This window comes from Biomphalaria glabrata, chromosome 10 (assembly GCF_947242115.1).
Source record: "Biomphalaria glabrata chromosome 10, xgBioGlab47.1, whole genome shotgun sequence".
Classification (NCBI taxonomy): domain Eukaryota; kingdom Metazoa; phylum Mollusca; class Gastropoda; family Planorbidae; genus Biomphalaria; species Biomphalaria glabrata.
Genome location: NC_074720.1, coordinates 2,130,448 through 2,137,100, shown reverse-complemented (window position 1 = coordinate 2,137,100; position 6,653 = coordinate 2,130,448).

Sequence of the window (6,653 nt, the reverse complement as noted above, 5' to 3'; positions counted from 1 at the left end):
CTACAAAAAAATCAAACAAAGCATTAGGATTTATTAAAAGAAATTTCTATAAATCAAATAAGAACATAAAACTAAAATGTTACTTAACCTTGGTTAGGCCAATAATAGAATATGCATCCTCCGTTTGGGACCCCTCAACTCAAGAAAACATTAAGAAACTAGAACAGACACAAAATAGAGCAGTGAGATTCATAACAAACGAATATTCACATTTGACTAGAGTAACACCTTTAGTAAAATCACTAAATTTAGAAAGCCTTCAGGACAGAAGGCTCAAAAGTAAAGTAGCAATCATACATAAAACACTGAACCATAATCTTCAAATACAAAAACAAAATTTAATAAAATACTCTGAAAGACACAAAGATAAAGGCACATTCCTCGTCCCATATGCTAGGACAAATTTGTACAAATACTCCTTCTTCCCTAGTGCTATTAGAGCATGGAATGGGTTGCCTGAGCTAGCCAGGAAAACCAGTGACTTGGCAGAATTTAAGTCATTGGTTAATATGCATGACTAAATGCATGACGCGTAGGACGTAATCATCTTCTTTTTTGAAGTAACGTCTGTATTATATAAGATAAGATATGTGCTCGAGAATTAGCAGATAAAAGGATATCTTAAAGGCATATTCTGCAAAATACCACCAAAACCCGGTAGAAAATTTAGCTGTCAACTAATGTAAGATACACTGCTTTCCCAAACTACTATGTTTCACTCAGAATATTTCTAACAATGCCCGTAACTGAGGCATCTATAGTGAAAGAAGCCTGTTGCACCTCAAACTAATCAAAATTTACTTTGAGAAAACAATTCACGAAGATAGATTAATCTATTTGGCAATTCTTGCTATTATGAGCGTGTCACAGTCTTAGTTGACATTGCATGATCTAAAGTTCACGTCATGTTAATAGTTTAAAAGACACGTGGAATTCCTGATGTAGAAACAGGAAGTAGAATGAAAAGTTGACTTTGAGTTCAGTCAAGTCAGTAAGGTCTTGCTCCCGGTACAGGAAGGTTGGACGTTTCTTCCTGGACTGGTGTATATATATGCATATAGCATGAAAGTCGATGGACTAGTGATTGTTGCTTAATAATATTTGAGAGTTGATTTCATTATGTGCCTATTGAATATTAAGGTATTATTCGTATTTCAATGGATATCTATAGTTGAAGCTCCAGTGTCACTAGTAGTAATTGTTCTTATTGTTACCCGCTGAGATGCGGACGTGATTGATACTTTTGATACCGCTGTTATGCGGATAGGATTATTATTTCTTGACTTGTAGCACTAACAAGGAGTGCAGTATATTATTATTATTTTAGTAAAATAAACTTCATGTCGTCTGCTGAACGGACTTGAGTCAGTCGTATAGTGTTTGTCTTGTCACGTGTCTAGAGTACTTCAGGAAGCAAGAACCCAGTATTACACCATTCAATCAGTCTCTAATATTCAACGTTCATTGACAGAGCGTAATATATGATCAGGGAACATAAAATGCACCAAGATACCTGTGTGTAGTCGCCGAATGAACGCTTTATGCTGTCTGTTGTATTTATGTGTATTTTTCTGTTGTGTTGTCTTTATTTGAGAAAAGAGTCCTTGTAATCACAACAAATTTCCGTAAGGATCAATAAAGCAGTCTTAGTCTTAATTTTATCATATTTTAAGACAAGACTAGCTGTCAAAATCATCATTCAAGGTACAGAAGTAATACAATTACAAAGAAAGCTTATAGATCAGTGATTCCCAAACTGGTCTATACAGACCCCCAGGGGTCTACGAGGACTTCCAAGGGGTCTACGGAAGTGAAAAAATAAATTGGGGGTCTATGGCCTGTTAATGGGGGTCTACGAAGGCGGATCTCATTGAAGCATGACCATTCATGAAATTGACTCGTTCACACATGATTTGTACTTTTGAATTTTAACCCTGTTAGTGGAATGATTTTTTTTTTTTAATTTTAACGTATTATTTTAAATACCTTAATTGTGTCTACATGAAAGTAATAATTTACATGGCCGAGTCTATAAAATAAAATGTTGACCGTAAATTCTTGGTTATTAAAAATTTGGCTTCATTCTTTCTTTGTTGAACAACTATTGCATTTGTTCTTTATTTTTATCAAACAAAGTTTGAAGCTATGTCGCTATGAAACCATCGAAGATAGAACATCGAGAAAAGTTAACATGAAATAAAATAGATTAAGATTTGAAATACTTTTGAAAACTTTTAAATTCAGAATTAAGCCACAGTAGAAAAATGTTGATTAAACATCATAGAAGACAATAGGTTTGTGAGCGTCTTACAATATATTTACTTAGGCTTATATCAAACTCTAAAAAACTGCACACTATAAGCAAAATATTGACTTTGCCAACCATTGAAGAGGTTTTACAATCTGTTTTATACAATCCTATATCTGATATCATTAAAAATTCCTCTAAGTAACAATACAGTTCAAAGGTGTAATGGTGAAATGAGTTTAGGACAATGAATGGTTATCGTATTATTACTATTTACTTTTTTAAAAAGCTGGACTAGTTAACCTTGCCTGATAATGTAGTGGTATTATTATATTTTTGTTATGAATCAAGAAAATCATAAAGAATTGCTTATTGCCTGAAATTTTGATCAATTGCTCCTTCACACTGAAGTATGATAGTTTTCGAAAGGCTTTACAGACCTGCCTACCAAAAAAAGTCCAAATGCGTAACGCTGATGGTCAAAATGCGTATTTTGGCACCAGAATGCGTAACGCGATACATTATTTTGTCATATATAGGGCCTATATATGTATATATATATATATATATATATATATATATATATATATATATATATATATATATCATGATTAGATCTACAATCTACATCTAGATCAATACGACAACAGAGATGATATCTAGACTAGGTCTATGTCTATATAATGAATGTAATCTACTCTAGATCTGGGCTTAAGAGTGTTACCGATGCTGTGGATCCGCTACAAACGTAGATCTAGGTCTACTCCAAACTTTCGTAGGCCTAACTTCATCCTTGATCTATTCTATACTAAGAATCTAGTCTAGATCTAGACTAGATGGTAGTAGATGTTATCGATTTAGATTTTAGATCTGGATCTAAATCTAGTAAATCTAAATCATACTACAACAGTACAACTAAATTGGATCTAGATTGTAGAGTAATGTAGAGAATCATGACATAACTATAAGTTGTAATGACTAGCTAGACTCTAGCTAGATCTATTCCTGTATAATAAGTTATCTAGATTCTAGATCTAGAATCTAGATCTAGACTAGATATCTACAATGTCACTCAATGTGTTTTGAATCGATAGCACTTCGATATTTTTTTCTATACAATAATACGAAAATCAGTGATTCAACATAATTAATTTCCACAAATGAACTTACAAAAAAAAAAAAAAGTCACGTTGGTGTATCAGCTAACTGACGGTACCAACCCGCCACTCCCTCACTCTCGCGTTCTTCTTTTCTAGACTAAATCTAATTGCTTTTAAGAATCAATCAACGTATAGATCTGGACAAAATGTGTTCCCCCACCTTTTCTGTCCCCCCCCCCCCAACCCCAACAGGACGGCTTAGCGTGACCTCCGTGACCGCTCGTAAGCTAGCCAAGAGAGGGGGGGGGAAAGGATACGAAATGCGTAACGCAACGGGTTAAATGAGTATTTGCGTACTGACTGTCATTTTTGGGAGATTTTGCGTAACGAATACGCATTTTGCGTAACGGTAGGCAGGTCAGATAAGCCGCTTATCTTTGATACTATTTTTTCTGAGTTCTTGGTTGCTAAGATCCTATTTTAAAACACAGAAATTAAACGGGAATCGGACAAAGTCTATTTCACAAACTTGTTTCATAAATTGAATGAGGTTAACTTGCAGCTACTATGTGATAACCTAAATTTGATCAACACGAAGGCATAATCTCAGTGTTTCATGTGAGGATTAAATTAATGAAGCATACAATGACAATGATAAATTTTCTTACTTTCCAAATTTAAATCAGTCAGACATCATCTAATCGAGAAGATAGAATGTTAACCCTAACTAAATTGAAGCCCAAGATTGACATTTTATTATCAAAGCTGCCCACCAATAGGCGTTTTTTTGTTGTTGTTGTTTAGTTACTTCTTGTAATGCATATTAAATTTTATCTTGCTTTATTTTGCTTTGAATGTCATCAATAAATATATTTCGCATAGTAATCAGTGAGAAAAGCACAATCTGAAGTTAATGAATTTTCAAAAAAATGCTGGGGGGTCTACCGAAAACTTAAAAACATGGCAAGGGGTCTAAGAGACAAAAAAGTTTGGGAACCACTGTTATAGATGAACATCAAAATGTAATAAGTCTGCATTTCTCTTATTTTTAAGCTAAAAATATTTATTTATTCCTAAAAAATTACTTTACTATTTAGTTCACGTGGACAAGGCAAAAAATATTGGATAACAAAACAAACACTAAAATCTATAAAATGCAATATTTAATAAAAGGCGATTCCTAGAAACATAAATGCAGGCAGCTTACGAACAAGGCATGTGGGAGGAGCTGTCGAGGTGCTAAGTACTCTTGAACTTGGCTTGGCTTGGCTTCCTATGAAGGGGGCTCGAGGTTAGACACCCGACTCGAGCAGAGTTGTGTTTACTGAGCGCCTAAATAGAGCACGGAAAACATACACCCAGATACCCCCTCCCCCCTCCCACTGGTCCACAAATGAGATTGGACCATAGCGCTCTGAGCATGCTATAAGCATGAAAGTAGAGCTATATAAAGGCCATAATTATAAGGCAGTTAGAAGTTTTTAAAGAATGAACCTCGCCCTATAAAATAGTAGAAGCGCCCATCCTGAATTTTGGAATTAAATCCCAAAAATCTGTGACTTTTAGAAACATTTCGCAAGAGCAGTGGCGGCGCAACGCGTAGGCGACGTGAGAAACCACCCACGGCCAGGCAGTTTTTTGGAACTTGAGCAGAAACATGGAGAGTAGTAAATAGCATTGCAGACAAGCTTCAGGCCTTTACCAACAAATTCTTACGACATATCTTGCATGGTCTCCTTCAGCTGCGAAGCGACTAAAGATCGTCTGATGTAAATGGCCTCATTTCTCTTCTTAAAAAAAGAACAACATTGTAGCTAGCTATACCATCGACTCATTTTCTTGTTTCTTTTTGGTAAATATTTTCATCGATCTCTAGACGTAGTTTAACAATTTTTTATTTACTGTTCAAATCAAGAATGCCGTCATATTTGTTGTATAATGCGGTTTGTATGTTGATCTTTTTTTAAGATTTTGGTTTTATCATATTGTTAGACAAGACTAGCTGTCAAAATCTTCATTCAAGATACAGAAGTAATAAAATTACAAAGAAAGCTAGATGAACATCAAAAAGTAATAAATCTAAATTTCTCTTCTTTTTAAGCTAAGAATATTTATTTATTTAGACAAAATTTTTATTTTTATGTTATTTTAGGACCGATTTTTATTTATTTGGACACATACACACACAAAGAAAGAAAAAAAAAAATTATTTTATAAATTGCATCCATGAGACATTGAACCATGTACTTTTGGCTCTAAAAGCCACAGAGACGATGTCAATATGTCAAATTGAGGTTATCTGAACATACTATAAGAAAAATATTTTCTTTTGAAAGATAAATTCACTAAATCTTTCTTTACTACTTTTCAGAATATTACATCAATTTTTTTTTTAAAATGCTTAAATTTATACAAATTAAAACATTAGATTTGATTTAAATCAGTTTGTAATAGAAAAGTTAATTTTTTCTGTAGTTGACATTTAAATCTAAAAACTAGTAATTTTTATTGAAATTAAAAATAGATGACATCCTTTTCCAACAGTTATCAGCCTTTGACGTTGACCTTTCGGTAGATTATTTTCGTAGTACATTGATATAGAGAACTCTATGGACATTTTATATAGCAAAATTTTGCTTTTTTCGTCCAAAAAAATTGTTATTTAAAGTAAGTAGAAAAAATATCATAACACATATGAATTCTAATTTGGTATTACATATTATAAAAATTTAACAAAAAAAAATATATTTTATTTATCTATTTGAAACACAATAATAACATGTTTAAACTTGTACATTTTGAATAAAAACCAATTTTATATTGTGTATCTTCTTTATAAATTTTGAAGAAGTGGCATAATAACTGTATCACTATTCTTTACTATTTAGTTCACGTGGACAAGGAAAAAACATTGGCTAACATAACAAACACTAAAATCTATAAAATGCAATATTTAAAGAAACAAGTTAAAAGCCGATTCCTAGTTAAAATGACCTCATTCACCAATCGTAAACAAACAACATTTAGTCACGCAATCTTACTGATAAAAGATCACGTCCATTGTCCTCTCCATATGTATTGTAACATTTTTGGCTAATGAGCAAATGAATTATGTATATTAGCCAACGTTTGGCTTTATCTAAGTTTAACCTTATTTTAAATAGACTTATAGAAGATACTCATAGAAGTGCGGCAAAAATGCATTCTTTCGTAGTCAGTGGCGAAGAAAAATGCATATAGTTCGACAGTTATTCTAGGCATAGTATATATCCTGCCTTAGGAGCGACCTTGCGCAAAGATAATTA